We start from the raw sequence: 17,150 nt of genomic DNA, 5'->3' as shown, positions 1-17,150 counted from the left end.
TTTTGAGGCAGGCCCCCCCAAAAAACATGAGATTGACTCAGAAATTGAGATTTTTATAACATAATATATATTGGCTTTTTACTTGCCTTCTGGTTTTTGAGTCTTTAGATTCACATTTTCAAGCTTTTCTCCAAAGCCATGAGAGCTAATAGAAACTTACTTAAAAAAATAAAGTAAAAGCCAATATTTTCATGTAATCACATGACTCCAGGAGCTAAGGCTTTAAGAAAAATGACAAATATTGTGAGACTGAAAAAAAATCTCAAGCACTGCAACACTTAACTCTTTAGCTTCAGCAAGAAATAACATTTACTCACAAGACACAATCCATTTAGATTTCTTTGGGTTCAAATCTCTTGGTTTCCACTCTCCTCCAACTTTATGGAAGGTTATTTTATTTTTTGCTCACACATCCTCTTAGTGGCACCTGATCAAATAAAATAGCTATTTTACATATATTCTTCTCCTGTCCCTCCCCATTGTCCTCCTCCCCTACTTTACCACCCCTAATTTAATGTTATAGGCATTGTCCATGAAGTTCAAAAAGCGACAGAGTCCAGTGGCACCTTATAGACTAACAGACGTATTGGAGCATAAGTTTTCGTGGGTGAATACGCACTTTGTCAGATGCAAGTTCAAAAAGTCCACTTAGGAATCACTTTTAAAGAGTGAAACCCTTTCAAGGGTTACAGAAACCTATGAATTCACACAAGGATAAAAAGTAACCTCTAACTTACATTTATTTTTGTTAGCAGCCTCATTTGTTTTGTTTTTTTTTTTATTCCTCTGTGAATTCATTAAATTTTGCTCTGAGGGCAATGGCATTAGATGCAGTTTCAAGGAAGACATTTATGGCTACAGCCCTGGAGAGCTGACACAAGCTAAGCATCTGCTAGCATCAGCAAAATATGCAGGGGAGAATAAAGTATTTGGAGAAACATTAGGGAAGTTTGTGTCAGAGACAGCTGAGAAAGCTACCATTTTGCTACTGTTATTTAAGAAAGTTACTTTACTATCTTAATTCTTTTCATGTTTCTCCCTATCACCAGAATAACAAAGAAGAGACTCAGGTTCTGCTAGATACATCTTGCCACAGACTTTAAGAGGAAAGATTTTTAATTGCTCCTATGGGATGTCTATGAAGAACCAGCAACAGGTGGGTACATTAGAAGTGATGAGATGGTTCTGTTATGGAAATGGCAGTGCACACAAATCTCCAATATTAACTATCAAAACAGTGGTATATCATCTTTTAAACAAAGGAACCACAGAAATAGTCTCTGAACCAAAGAAATATTGAGGCCTAATATACTCTTCCTTATATGTAGATCTCACGCAGAGTGGATGGTGGAGGAATACAAATAGTACAGTAACTCCTCACTTAAAGTCATCCTGATTAATGTTGTTTCATTGTTATGTTGCTGATCAATTAGGGAACATGCTCCTTTAAAGTTGAGCAATGCTCCCTTCTAACATCTTTTGGCAGCCGCCTGCTTTGTCTGCTGCTTGCAGGAAGAGCAGCCCGTTGCAGCTAGTTAGTGGGGGCTTGGAACCAGGGTGGACCGGCAGCCCCCTATCAGCTCCCCCTATAGCTCCCCGCTCCCCTAAGTTCACTGTGCAGCAGCTGCCTGCAGTTCAGCTGTGTCCCTCCCCCCACTGCCATGTGCTGCTCCTGCCCTCTGCTTTGGAGCTGCTCCCCGAGCCTCCTGCTTGCTGTGCGGAGGGGGGAAGGGAAAGAAGAGGGGGGCTAATATTAGGGTGTCCCCCTCCCCCCTCCTCCTGCACCCCACTTATCCCATCTTCCATAGAGCGGGGGGAACACACCAGGGCTCAGGAGATAGGGAGCTTGCAGCAGCTGCGGTCTCAGCAAGCTGATCTAATTAATAAGGCAGTGTACTTAAAGGTGAAATGTGCATATCTCCCTCCATTCCTGCTGCCTTGTAGTGAGAGAGTTAACCCTTGAGGGCTCAGCCAATTGCTAATTCATCAATTAGCAGTAAGGGAAATATCCCACCCTCTGACTCCTCCACTTCAACCAAGCTTCACAATCATCATCACTGTGCACCAGTATTAAATTGTTTGTTTAAAACTTATACTGTGTGTGTGTGTGTGTGTGTACACACACACACACACACACACACACACACACAGTATAAGTTTTAAACAAACAATTTAATACTGGTACACAGTGATGATGATTGTGAATATAATAATCTTTTGATTGGTGAAAAAAATTTCCCTGGAACCTAACCCCCTCATTTACATTAATTCTTATGGGGAAATTGGATTCACTTAACATCATTTCGCTTAAAGTCGCATTTTTCAGGAACGTAACTACAACGTTAAGTGAGGAGTTACTGTATTAGATCTTAAACAGTTGAGGAAATTCACCATAATTAGCAAATCCTACATTTAAACATATCTCCAATCACTGGGGAAATTCATTCATCATTGGGTCATTGTGGATACAGACTAACACGGCTGCTACTCTGAAACCTGTCATTATGCAAGGCACTGAATTTAGCCGTATGGAGTGGAAATCCATCAACTTCATGAAAAAACTCGTTGCTGGAAATGGACCATTTTCATTACCACTACAAACAGTTTTTTTTCTCTATATATATCTTCCTACTGTATTTTCCACTATATGCATCCGATGAAGTAGGCTGTCGCCCCTGAAAGCTTATGCTCAAATAAATTTGTTAGTCTCTAAGGTGCCACAAGTACTCCTGTTCTTTTTGCGGATACAGACTAACATGCCTGCTACTCTGAAACCTGTTACAGTGTGTGTCTTTTAGAAAGGGAAAAGAAAATCCTATCTTTTTTCATTGTATTATGTGGAAGCTGTAATATGATTTTCCAAAATTACTACATGTTCTTTTGCATATATAAATTTCTTTGCAAAGACAAAAGTCACATGCATCAATGCACTGCTACTTTCTACATCAAGATTTGGGAATCACCAAATACTGAAATCTTCATATAGAGAGCAACATTATCAATACAAAATCCCTACACTTTGGCCAACGCCAAGAGTATTCTTAAAGGTTTAATCTTTATTCAGTCCTTACTAGAATAAAATTCCCCAAAACTTCAAGAAGAGTCTTGTCAAGGAAAGAATTCAAGACTGCAGGATTTGGCCTAACTATTTCATCAGCAATAGTTTCACTGAGATTTCAGGAAGCTCACATTTATCCATACCTAAATGATCTGATAGTTAAAGCAAGCTGAAAGGAATTCATAATACGGTCACCAAACAGATAATAATGTCAGTCACTCTGCAATCCCTATGGTCAACAGATGTCTACATCCTGTGAAAAACTGTGTCATTTTCACAGGAAGTACTATGCAATCATCAAAATTGTGGTCAAGAGAAAGGATGTTTTGGGAGAAAGTATCTCTTCAAAGTTCAGCCCCTCAAAGGAAATGGCATTTGTTAGTCAATTCTTAAATCCAATTCCCTGCATCATCCTTTAATCTTGATTAGAAAGTGTACATTTTCTAGAACACTATAAGGTGGGGAAAAAATTGAACAGCAACGTAATGTTATGAAGAGTTTAATTTATACACATTTTATATGAAGTTAATGTTTTAATTGTAAGATCATGTTTCCAGAATTATATATAAAAACCAAGAGTTATGAGAGGCAACTTTGACTGACAAGTTTCCTGCTGTCCCCAATATTTTAAGAGAATAGTTGAACCTGTCTGATAGATTCGAAGGAATAATAATCCTATGAAAAGAAAATGAGGTAAACAAAAATTTTCCTTTTTGCAGCATAAGTCTAATATCAGTTTTATGATTTAACACTTATTATGCCAGTAAATTGTAATAATACAATTTGGGGACATAATGATGACTTTGAGAAATGAGAGGAAATGCAATATGAAAACTATGAATTTTTCTAATTTCAAAATTTCAGTGAAATTTGAAATTTTGATGAACCGAGCTGGGAAATGTTGTAAACATTTTTATAAAAAAAATTCTCTCTTTTCATCTAACTATAAAGCTAGTCTAAATGTTAAATTTCAAATTTTGATTTGAAAAACCATATGGGGAAATATTCTAAAAAATGTTTGCAATATTCGCCCTCCTCTATTTTTCTACTAACTCTAAGGCTAAATCTTAACTGGGGGGAAACGGAATAATTTGTTTGACTTTGCCAACTGTGATATAATACAGAAAAAATCATTGCACAACCCCAGTAATGTAAACAGTCAGCACCACTTGGGCTCTAAATGGACTAGGGCTAGAGCCTGCAACCCAGCCTTATGTAGTACCAGTTGCAGAATGTTGCAACACTGGTATATTTTCGAAGACAAAAAAGATAATGTCTTAAATTAAAATGGCAACTGTGACAGACCCAGACCAGTGGGGTACAGGAGTCTGGTAGAGGGCAAATATACTGGTCACTGGATGACTAGTTTTCTGTTCCCTGAGTGACCAGAGAAGGGGCTGCACTGGAGTAATCAGGAACCTGCTAGAACCAGTTAAGGCAGGCAGGCTAATTAGGACACCTGGAGCCAATTAAGAAGAAGCTGCTAGAATCAATTAAGGCAGGCTAATCAGGGCACCTGCGTTTTAAAAGGGGCTCACTTCAGTTTGTGGTGCGAGTGTGAGATGCTGGGAGCAAGAGGTGCAAGGAGCTGAGAGTGTGCTGCTGGAGGACTGAGGAACACAAGCGTTATCAGACACCAGGAGGAAGGTCCTGTGGTGAGAATAAGGAAGGTGTTTGGAGGAGGCCATGGGAAGTAGCCCAGGGAGTTGTAGCTGTCATGCAGCTGTTACAGGAGGCACTATAGACAGCTGCAGTCCACAGGGCCCTGGGCTGGAACCCGGAGTAGAGGGCGGGCCCGGGTTCCCCCCAAACCTCCCAATTGACCTGGATGGTGGGTTCTTCCAGAGGGGAAGGTCTCTGGGCTGTTCCCCAACCCACATGGTGAATCTCTGAGGCAAGAAAATTCGCCAATAAGTGCAGGACCCACCAAGATAGAGGAGGAACTTGGTCACACAACATAATCCAAAATGTTGTGCCTTGCCCAGACATTGAGGCCATCTCTACACTTACTGGGGATCAACGCTGCTGTGATCGATGCAGCAGGGGTCAATGTAGTGGGCCTAGTGAAGACCCACTAAATTGACCGCAGAGAGCTCTCTAGTCAACTCTGATACTCTACTGGAACAAGAGGAGTAAGGTAAAGTCAACAGGAGAGCATCTCCCATTGACGCAGTGTGGCGTAGACACCGCAGTAAGTCAACCTAAGCTACATCGACCCCAGCTACATTGTTCACGTAACTGGAGTAGTGTAATTTAGGTCAATTTACCACGATAATGTAGACAAGGCTTGAGACAAACTCAAAACATATTGAAAAAACATTTCCAGGAAATGTACATAAAAATATTCATTATGAAATATAAGTAACAAAATATCTGCAAGCTCCACAGGCCCATAAAATGGCCTAAAGATTATCTTTGCCTAAACTAAACAAAAGATACAGCTATGAAGAAAAAGGATCTCCTAACACAACTAATCAGGAAATAGCATATACCAGCATAGGATTATCCTGGAGAAATGAAAATTGAAAGGATTTCCCAGCCTAGAAAACATTAACTCCAACTTTCAACCTAAGACCTGGTTGAGCAAAATAACTCAAAATATCCCTGACAACTTTACAGAATCATTGCAAACAAATTACATGTAGCCTGCAGGAGACAGACTTCATGGAAAAATGTACATTCAACATGCCAAATTTTTAGATAGTCTGTGTTTAGATATCCTTTGTTACTCATCTCTGACCTCAGCACTATAGGGCTGAGTTCTGGGGTTATAAGAACTTTGACTCCATTTCATTGCATGAAATGAATCTATTGAGGGTTCAGTCATTGCAAAAGAAAGTCAGATTTCATTGTGTGTAAATCAAAGTTGCTAACATGATTTTTATTTCAGTTTCAGTATTCAGTTTCCCTTGCTAGTGTTTTTTGTTTGTTGGTTTCTTTTTTAAGGCATTATAATTTGTCATGACATTTTCTGAATGTGTGGACTACATAGACATAGATTCTGAAGGCTGTGCAGTTGAGTTTTAAGTCCACAGCTTCAAGAGAATTAATTCATGTACTAATCTATTGTGGCCTCTCTGCCCCAAAAAGCTACTCTAAGGCAGATGTATAATATAACTCCCTGGTGTTGGTAATTAGGACTCTCTAGTATATAATTCACTGCTGGCACTTTATGAACAAAGTTCAATGGTGGAGAATTATATGCCTGTTTATGTAGATGGTGATAACACATTTTAAATACAGATATTTTTCCTTCAGTGACCCTATTTGCTAAAATGACCACTGCAGTATCATAACAGCAAAGAGAATGCACAGGTTCTAGTAGCTTTATTCTTTATTCTTTGTATTTTAAGTATTTATATGTATTTATATTTATGCTTGTTTTTCCTAAACGAGCTGCTTATTTCAGTTACTTTATTTGCTCCCTCTGCCTAGAGCATCTCTCATGCAACTTACAAACCTTGCTTCCTTCCTCATCCTCATGCTACCACTAAAGCACACTGAATGCTCCCCTACTAGTCTCATTGTTGCTCTTTGTGTATCCAATCATCATCAGGTTCTTATTGTGGAAACACCCTTTGTGTGAAGGGTTTATTTATGATGAAAAATATGTCCATTTGGATAGCCACAACTAGAAGCTACTGTAAAGAAAATACTGAAATTGGAGCCTCTGAGGTGGGAGGAAATGCAAAGGTTTGAAAGAAGGGGATCCAGCAGAATCACTGAAATAAAACATCAAGTTCAGACCAAATTTACAGCCTTGTGATCCTGCTCTGACTGGTGGAGAAGTAAGCCCAAGGTGAGAGAGAACTAGCACAGACAGTCATCAGTGAGTGAGACAGGAACAGAGGCAGGTAGATGGCAAGGAAAGTATTTCAAACCATTGTTTAAAGAAAGGTGACAGAGGAGGAAAAAGGAAAGAGAAGCTTAAGTCACAGTGGGGAACACTTGAGCGTTTTTTAATTATTGTGCAGTATTTATTTAAAAAGCTGAAAGACAAGTGTGGAGCAAGTGCCATATGCAGCACTTTTCAGCTCACCCTGCATTTGAGAACATGGTAAACAGTCTTTTATAGCTCTTGTTGAAGCTCATCCCATGGCTCTCAGACTGGAAAGGACCTCGAGAAGCCATTAGGTCCAGCCCCTTGTGGTGAGGCAGGACCAAGTAAACCTACATTTGTAAGATGCTATTCAGTCAGAGGATCAGCACCATTATATTCATCCCAAAAAGGCAGTTCTTTCTGCATTTATGATAGCCCCCTTAAGGGCTTGACCCAAAGCCCATGGAACCAATTGGAAAATCTCCATTTGACTTCAGGGGGCTTTGGATCAGACCCTTGGTTTTACAGTACTGGCATCCACAAAAATCTGGCTGATTTGATTTCATCAAAGTGACTAAAGATCTTTGCTACTCACCTTAGTCATTTGCATATTCTGCTAAATGGCAATTAACAATCTAGCAAAGTATACTCTTGCAGAATGGTTTGAAAGACTTTGGTTTATTTGTTAGAACATTGATCCATCAGAACTCAAGGTCATTTGCTTTCAAATTGTCAGTGACCATTTGGGTCTTCAGAGACATTTCAGTCAGTTTCCACAATGAGAACCTGATGATGATTGGATACATCTAGCTGTAGCATTCCTTCCGATCCTTTTCTCTTTGGTGGTCACAGCCAGCCTATCCTCTTCTTCCTCCAGCCATGTAGAATGTCATTTGGTCCTCTTGCCTTTGATGGCTATGCCTTTGATGGCATTCCTCCTCTCTGGTTTCCGCATGGAGATTACCTGGACATCTCCCGCAAATTCCTAGTTTAAAGCTCTCTTAATCAGTTGTGCCAACCTCCATCCTAGAAGTCTATTTCCCTCCATACTCAGGTGAAGTCCATCCCGAGAGAACAGTCCTCTGTCCATGAATGCCTCCCAGTGGCTATACTTCCCAAAGCCCTCTTTATAGCACCACTGCCTGAGCCATCTGTTGATCGCCATAATCTTGTCACACCTTTGTTGCCATTCTCTAGGAACAGGCAGAATCCCACTGAAGATCACCTGAGCCTCGATTTCCTTGAGTGTCTTTCCCAGCCTGGCATAGTCTTCCTTGATATGTTCCAGCGAGAATGTAGCCGTATCATTTGTTCCCACATGAAAGACAATCAGTGGACTTTTTCCCACTCCCATTAGGGTCCTCTTCAGCCTCAGGTCCACATCCCGTATGTTAGCAGCTGGCAGACAGCATACCCTTCTTTTCTCTGGAGTACAGTCAATACTTTTCAGTATTTGTCCTTCCAAATCATGAATCTTTTCTTCCAGTACAGCCACCAACTTATACTTCATTCAGAAGGAGTCTCTTCTGGTTCCAGGCAGCAAAGAAAATTCATTGCAGGTCACAACCACTGTTGCAGTGTGTCACAACTGGGATATGGGCAGTCTAACCCAGTGATGGGAGCCGGAGTTGGGAGCCATGCTGGGTCAGGTCACCAGGAGGTCAGAGTCACAGGCCAAAGGGCAAACCAAGAGTTAGGTGTCAGGAGGCAGGCAGGATAAGGTTACTAGGAGACCAGAGTCAGGAAGTAGGAGCAGGTAGCACAAGGGCAGAAGTCCTAAGCAGGGAGAACCCAGTTGCATGGACAACTTATTGTTCTTGTGCTCTGTCTAAATACAGCAGGGAACCAGTAAGGATCCCCAGAGTTTCACGTCAGATCTCAGGATTGGAGTCCTTTGTCAGAGATTAGCTTCTATTTCTGGTGATGGTTATCAGGTGACAAGGTGGCTCCTAAGAGCCCTGTGGACCAGAGTTCAGGACCTGTGGATCCTGACTCAGTGCTGGCCATTATGGTATTGAACACAAAACTGTACCTAGAAAGAAAGACTTTCACATATCCTCTCTAAATGCTCTCCAACTCTCCCTTATTAGTTGCTCCTTTTCACTTGCAATGTCTGGGGGCCATATTTATATTGGTTTGTTAGGTACTCTAAATGAGGACATAGGTCAGCCTTAGTAATTTTAGAGAAGACCACTGAGATTTTAATTTGGGGAATATTCCAGAACTGAAAGGGTCATTTTAAATACAAAGTGAAGCTCTTCAGACCATCACCAGCCTCCTCTTCTGCAAGAGAAGAGGGCCAGGGGCTCATGCAAACTGGCAACATTTGAAAATGTTTTCAAGTGACAATTCTCTAAATAAGACAGGGGTTTGGGCATGGCATTTTTCCCCTCAGATGCAAATCAACCCACCCTTTCCTCCCCTCCCTCGCCCCCCCCCAAAAAAGGGGGAGGGGGATTCACAGTCATGGGGTTTGCAGGTCACACATGCCAGTCCTGGGTGGCTGTTGTGGTGACATAAATAAGCCATTTTATTGTAGGATTGATCACTGTGAGAAGCTTTTAGCCACAGCAATCAGTTTCTATTAAAGGCTCCTGAAATCATTAAAAGAGCCAGACACTCTCTTTTTTTTTATTATAAATTGAGATCACACTTGACTTTGACATTTGCAGGATCCCAAACATCCAGAAGCTTGTGGCTGGGGGGCTTTATAGGCCTCCAAGGCCAACCGTGGTAAAGGTTTGGAAAGGTTCCAAAATAGCAAGAATCTAATGCTTTCATTATGCATGGCTAATTGTCTTCAATGCAAGAAAATCTCACAAGTGTTGGCAGTTAACCCTGTAGCAAAGAGATAGTATGGACCATAAATCCCGGCATAGCTAATATTTCATGATCAGTTTTTTGTGATTCATATATATTGCCTCCATAAATCCATGAATATAGGGTTGAAGTGAGCAGAACAGGACTTGGGCCAAACTGATATTTTGTTACAAGCCAGAAGCTTTTGGGCCCTATTTTTTGTTGTTGTTGTTGTTAAGAACTGTTGGTTGTGAATATCTCTCTGACTGTTGATCATGAACTCCTTAAAGGAAGACAACATCCTGTTCCACTCAGCCAAGCAATCTCAAAGTGCATAGAGTAAGAAGTAATTATCTCCATGAATAAACAGTGAAATAGAATGTTTAATTAAAATTTACTTTTATGAGCCTGTTGCTGGAACCAGGCATCTTACAGAAAAGTATTTTTCCTCATGTCACTAGCTGTGCATGAGTCCAGTGGAAGGAAAATGTAGATGTATGGGTAGCTGGAATGGAAGGAAATTCTTGATGGATAGAAAGCCGGGCTGGTTTTGCTCCATTTGTTCCACAAAGCTGGCTTCACCTCCCCTTCTGGGGTTCCCCTATTGTGGAGGAAGTCTCCAGGATCTCCCAAGGGAGAAGGTCTACACAGGTATTTTAGCCCTATGAGCCTCAGTCAGTTGACTCGGTCTCTGAGACTTGCTGCTGTGGTTTGCTTGTTTGGTTTACAGTGTAGATGTACCCACAGTCACCCTCTGCTGACTAGGGGCTGGAAACATCCCTGCACCCCAGCTGCTTTTCCATCTTCACAGTTCACTTCTGGGATTCATAGATTTATAGATTCTAGGACTGGAAGGGACCTCGAGAGGTCATTGAGTCCAGTTCCCTGCCCTCATGGCAGGACCAAATACTGTCTAGACCATCCCTGATAGACATTTATCTAACTTACTCCTAAATATCTCCAGAGATGGAGATTCCACAACCTTCCTAGGCAATTTATTCCAGTGTTTAACCACCAGTTAGGAACTTTTTCCTAATGTCCAACCTTAAACCTCCCTTGCTGCAGTTTAAGCCCATTGCTTCTTGTTCTATCCTTAGAGGCTAAGGTGAACAAGTTTTCTCCCTCCTCCTTATGACACCCTTTTAGATACCTGAAAACTGCTATGTCCCCTCTCAGTCTTCTCTTTTCCAGCTAAACAAACCCAATTCTTTCAGCCTTCCTTCATAGGTCATGTTCTCAAGACCTTTAATCATTCTTGTTGCTCTACTCTGGACCCTCTCCAATTTCTCCACATCTTTCTTGAAATGCGGTGCCCAGAACTGGACACAATACTCCAGTTGAGGCCTAACCAGAGTAGAGTGAAAGAATGACTTCTCTTGTCTTGCTCACAACACACCTGTTAATACATCCCAGAATCATGTTTGCTTTTTTTGCAACAGCATCACACTGTTGACTTATATTTAGCTTGTGGTCAACTATAGCCCCTAGATCCCTTTCTGCCGTACTCCTTCCTAGACAGTCTCTTCCCATTCTGTATGTGTGAAACTGATTGTTCCTTCCTAAGTGGAGCACTTTGCATTTGTCTTTGTTAAACTTCATCCTGTTTACCTCAGACCATTTCTCCAATTTGTCCAGATCATTTTGAATTATGACCCTGTCCTCCAAAGCAGTTGCAATCCCTCCCAGTTTGGTATCATCTGCAAATTTAATAAGCATACTTTCTATGCCAATATCTAAGTCGTTAATGAAGATATTGAACAGAGCCGGTCCCAAAACAGACCCCTGCGGAACCCCACTTGTTATGCCTTTCCAGCAGGATTGGGAATGACAAAGACATATTCCTTTTTACTACAGGTTATTATATTAACAGCTTTGGACACAGACAATATATCATTACCCCAGTTAACACGTCTGCTGGAATGCTATCCGGTATCCTAACATTTAAAGTGCCATTTAAATTTCCCCATTCCAACTGTATTTCGCTAAAGGCACAAAATGGTTTCAAATTGTCCCAATGGAAGGAGTTGTACATTTTCCCCAGCAAGCATATCAGCTTCCCTAACCATGCCTTTTCTGACCAGAGAAATCTGGGTGCCAATGTGGCGTAACTTGCTGTTCAACTTGGCAACTTTAATAAACTCTTTATCAACTTCCAGTGGGTCGTCCTTGCAAAATTCACAAGGGTCTTCTCAGGAAGCCCCTCGGGTCCTGAGTCTAAGGTGTTGCATTAACCTGGGCCAGCCTGGGTTTGTATTTGGATTCCCGCTCAGGATCATCTTTTCTCATGTGCTCAGTGGGGCCATATGAGTAACACTTCCTTGGGCCATCTCCCGTGATAGAGGCCTGTAATTATGATTACATGGAGGGAATTGGTTCTAAGGTGGTAGGTGCCTGGACTCCCTGCCATTCTCCCTTTTCCCAGGTATAAAGCGTGCCCTCCCGTTACCCAGCCTTCTGCCCTGCTCTCTGGTGTTAGAGCTCACTAGACACTCTAGTTTGTATGTAGGAATCAGCAAAATCCCCTTCCTCTTGTATATTGCCAAGGGATTTTGCCCAAATGGCTGCTCTGATCTCCTCAGAGCATATACTCAGGAAATGTTCCTGTGCAAAGAGGTCAAATAAAGGGTCATAATTCTCTACCTTTTTTCCATTTGTCCATTTTTCATTAAATCACACATCCTATGCATACATTCTCCGTGACTCATCTTATGCTTTATGAGATTCTTGAGTCTTAACCTATACACCACAGGGGTGAAAGTTTCGCAACACAGCTTTTTAAAATTCATCATATTTCAAAGCCTCCTTCATGTCTATTTCATTAAATACTTGCTATGCTCTCCCCGAGAGTTTGGAGATAAGTATGGGAGCCCTCTTGTCTTCTGTAATCTTATGGAGTTTTCAAATTCTTTCAAAAGTTGTGAGAGAAATCCATCTGTCTGCATGCAAGGCAGAGTTTTTCCCATCTGGATGACTTTTGGGGAGGACTGATTGCTGCTTAAGAGTCTGCATCTTGTGTTTGTGTTCACTAGCCTCATGCTTCCACTATTCTGGGTATGTGTCTCACTGAGGGGCAGCCATTTCTGCTGCCTCTTTCTGTTTTGTAGTTTCCAGGGCTCTTTGGTGTACCCACTTTCTGCCCTCCAGATCCATTTCTTTTTCCTTCTCTGCTATTTCCAGCTTCTGTAACTCTATCTCAGACAATCTGAGTTGTGTGACTGTCTCACTATGGGCTGTGTCTTTGCCCTCAAGTACTCTTGGTGGATCAGGTTGTTCTTTTTTAGTGTTTATGATGCTTACTCATCTTATACTTCTTTTGTTTTACTTCCTTTCTCTGAAATACAGAAAATAAAAAATGTAACCTTTCTTTGCCTGTTCCCAGCCATCTCTCTTGTGAATCTCTCAGAACCTAATTTGCTTGGAGTGTGAACCTTAGTTAACCAGAAAACTGTATGTAAAACCTCCCACCTATGCCATTCTGACACTTTCTTGGTGTATCCAGGACTGAGAGTCATCCTATTACCACCTGCCTCTGTTAGAAAGAGAGACTTGCCTGTGTTTAACTTGTCATCAGCTCCCCAACACCCCCAGGTTGTTAGCCACCCAAACGATCTACTTAGGGCTCTGCCAGCCCTTACTTTGCCTTGCAGGTTAATACTTTGTGTACCCTGGCACCTGAGTTCCCCTGAAGTGACCAGTCCCTGTCACTGGACACTCAGTCATTGCCAGATTTGCTGTTCCCAGAGGAACAGTACACACACAGTGTGACTGGGACACCACAAGATCATGTTATTTATAACATTACAGCACTGAAATATATTTATAGTGAATCAAACATAATTTTATTATCACAGTTAAGTTTTAAGAGATAGTTAGTAAAGATAACAAATGGAAACAGAAATGGCTATACATATAAAACAAAGCATAAAATGCATTCCTAGGTCTATTCTTATTAATAGTTACCTTTCCTATTTAATAAAGTAGATTTTCTCCTGAGGATTTAGTCTGACAGAGCTTCAGGTTTCAGTCAAAACCAGCATCCAAGTTTTCGTGAACACCCCCACACTCTTCAAGGGGTTTCCTCAGTAAATGGATACTAAAATGGCTTTCTCATCCTTCAGTTATAGTCAGTAAATGTTTGAAATGCTCTCCACTGAGTGTTCTCTGGTCCCCATGTTGACTTTACATCCTCATGTTGACTTGGAATGCAAATGTAGTTCCCATTGTGTTGGGCTTACAATGCTTACTTTAAATCAGAGACGGGAATAGGTGAATAGCTATGCTTTGTCTGATTTGTTATATAGTTTAAACACCTTTTTAATAAGTACACATAATTATTTAAATATCAGCAGTGCATACATTTCACAATGATATTAATGACCAGCATGACACCAGCTTTTAGTTGACACTACTGATGAATAAATACCATGAAATTTGTGTGTTAGGCCTGTTAGGAGTTGCTGACACTGCGTAGTGAACCCTTTGCCAGTTGGCATTGGAGCGGTTCTTAGGTTCACAGCATCCAGTCTTGACCTGAATATATCAAGAGACAGAGAATCAACCACCTCCTGGGGGAGTCTGTTCTAGTGGCTAAATATCCTCACTGTGAAAAATGTGTGCCTTATTTCTCATTTAAATTTGTCTGGCTATAGCCTCCAGCTATTGGCTCTTGTTATGCTTTCTCAGCTAGATTAAAGAGCTGTTTAGTACTTGGTATTTTCTTCCTGTGAAGGTTCCTATACAGCTGCCCCAGGATCAAGGAGTCCCAACCAGCTTTCTGATGTCCCATCCTCTCTGCTGTATTTAGTCTCTGGAACAACATGTCATCTTTACATATTAGAGGGCTTTCTATCATTAAATCAGGCTGGAAACTGCTTTCCAGTCTCTTCCCTAGGGGTCTCACACTGCTAGTGTCACAAAAGATATAATTTTTCACCCAGATGGCTGTCTCTATTTCTAAGCTTACATATACCAGTTATAATTAAAATGTCACAGTTATTTATGGTGACAAGTACTTCCTATCCTGTGAACTCTTATACTACTGGACTGTGCAATGTGTGCAGTTTTCCTTTAAGTACTGAAGCAGTTGCATTTCTTTAACATCAAATACCATTTCCTTCAGCTCCTGGTTTTGAGGTCACACATACAAGCCAGGAATCTTCAGAGGAACAGGTTTCAAAGATTGGCTGCAAAAAAGGCATAACAAAGTTAGGACATCTCCCCTCAAGAAGGCACATAGGAGGTGATTCACAGGGGGACTCAGGCTGAGCATTGCAGTGGCAACTTTTAGGTGCCCTGCTGCCAAATGGAATCCTCTGCCTTGAGCTAGGTGCCTGGGTTCCCTAAACAATGCATGGGGAGAATTAGGTGCCTAAAAGGGATTTATTGAAGCCAGCATACCAAGCAAGAAGCCACCTAAGTTAGCCATTAGGAAATGCTGAGAGGAGAGGGGTGGACAAAGCCCCACCCCTCAAAGTGACTTAGGTACCTAAATCCAGGTTGGAGGGAAGTACCTTCCTGCACTCAGGATTCACAGCTGTGAACCCTCTCCTGGAGTTAGGCATCTAAGCCAGCTCAGCTCTTTAAAAAAAAAAAAAAAAAAACGAGAGGAGAGGAGGTGGAGGAGCAGGAACTTGTATCCATGCTTCCTAAATCCCAGGTGAGTGCCCTATCTACTGAGATAAGGAGTACCACTACCACCTGCTGCTGCCACCACTACTGCTGCTGGCTGTGCAGAGCCCGCTCTGGTAGACATGCTCTAAGGTGGTCTCTGCTCATGCCTACCAGACTGGGCACCTCAGATGACGGAGAGGAGAACACCTAGTTTTTGAATCCTGCTGAGGCTTAGGCATGAGTTATGTGCTGAGCTGCTCAGTGGTGTCAGGAATGAGGCAGCTGTGCACATGCCTACCCATAGAAATTTAGGTACCTGTGGAAACTTAGGCATTTAGGGACTTTTGGTGCCTACAGGGTTAGGCAGCAGCTGAGCAGGGATTTTGAGGATCTAGATTTTGGACTTTAGGTGCCTAAAGTGGCAATTAGGCACCTATGTCCCCCTTGTGTATCCTACCCTCAGGACTTGATTCTCATTTCACTTACACCAGTGTAGCACTACTGAAATCAATGGAGTCATACCAGTGTAAAAACAGTGAAAGAAGAACGAGATTCAACAGAAACATGCCTACCCAGTATCATTCAGGGCCAGATTCTGATAGCTTTACTCATATTTAGCAGTCATTTCAATGGGACTACCCTCAGAGTAAAGTATGGTTCAGGGCTGACAGAATCTGGCCCTCAATGATTTAAGCTGATTTTCAACCAACAGACAAACATGATTGCTAATTAGCTATACCTCCATCTATGACACTTGTTTACAAATACTTTCCATAAAGGTTACCCTCTCCCTCTACACACACCTGTTAGAGAATTTCCTTTCAAACAGAATTTCACCCATTAAATGTATCCATCCCTCTAGCATACTAAACTATACAAATGATAGTTTGAAAGCATGAAGACCAAACCTAAAAATACTTGGGGAATCTAGCTAGTGATTGAAATACCACCTAGGTTGTTAAGAAACAATACACTGCCATATAGAAAACATCCACATTGCATTAAATATTGCCTTTCTCAATATTTTCTTGCATTTATTTCACAACAGAGTTTCATACAACTTTTTTGAGCTTGCAAAATCACTTATCTGGGTCTATAGTCATCACTGCACCTGACTACATTCCTGGGGTACACTTGCCTTGATTCATCATTTTAATTCAAGAAGAAATCATAGAATCATAGAATCATAGAATATCAGAGTTGGAAGGGACCTCAAGAGGTCATCTAGTCCAACCCCCTGCTCAAAGCAGGACCAATTCCCAGCTAAATCATCCCAGCCAGGGCTTTGTCAAGCCGGGCCTTAAAAACCTCCAAGGAAGGAGACTCCACCACCTCCCTAGGTAACGCATTCCAGTGTTTCACCACCCTCCTAGTGAAATAGTTTTTCCTGATATCCAACCTGGACCTCCCCCACCGCAACTTGAGACCATTGCTCCTTGTTCTGTCATCTGCCACCACTGAGAACAGCCGAGCTCCATCCTCTTTGGAACCCCCCTTCAGGTAGTTGAAGGCTGCTATCAAATCCCCCCTCATTCTTCTCTTCTGGAGACTAAACAATCCCAGTTCTCTCAGCCTCTCCTCATAAGTCATGTGCTCCAGACCCCTAATCATTTTTGTTGCCCTCCGCTGGACTCTTTCCAATTTTTCCACATCCTTCTTGTAGTGTGGGGCCCAAAACTGGACACAGTATTCCAGATGAGGCCTCACCAATGTCGAATAAAGGGGAACGATCACGTTCCTCGATCTGCTGGCAATGCCCCTACTTATACAGCCCAAAATGCCGTTAGCCTTCTTGGCAACAAGAGCACACTGTTGACTCATATCCAGCTTCTCGTCCACTGTGACCCCTAGGTCCTTTTCAGC

At 41.7% G+C, this 17,150-nt stretch overlaps 1 protein-coding gene across 4 annotated transcripts in view; it reads left to right on the top strand.

Annotated features, from left to right (window-relative positions):
* Positions 1–17,150, top strand: part of ARSJ (arylsulfatase family member J) — a 118,550-nt gene that overhangs the window by 90,791 nt on the left and 10,609 nt on the right. For all 4 annotated transcript variants that reach the window (XR_508933.4, XR_006172649.2, XR_010601303.1 and 1 more), the window contains one exon: positions 1,050–1,156. The gene's annotated coding sequence lies outside the window, so the exon portion shown is untranslated. The remainder of the gene's footprint in view (positions 1–1,049; positions 1,157–17,150) is intronic.

The sequence above is a fragment of the Chrysemys picta genome, chromosome 5 (genome assembly GCF_011386835.1).
Source record: "Chrysemys picta bellii isolate R12L10 chromosome 5, ASM1138683v2, whole genome shotgun sequence".
In the NCBI taxonomy this organism is placed as follows: Eukaryota; Metazoa; Chordata; order Testudines; family Emydidae; genus Chrysemys; species Chrysemys picta.
This window is presented reverse-complemented; position numbering and strand designations above follow the sequence as displayed.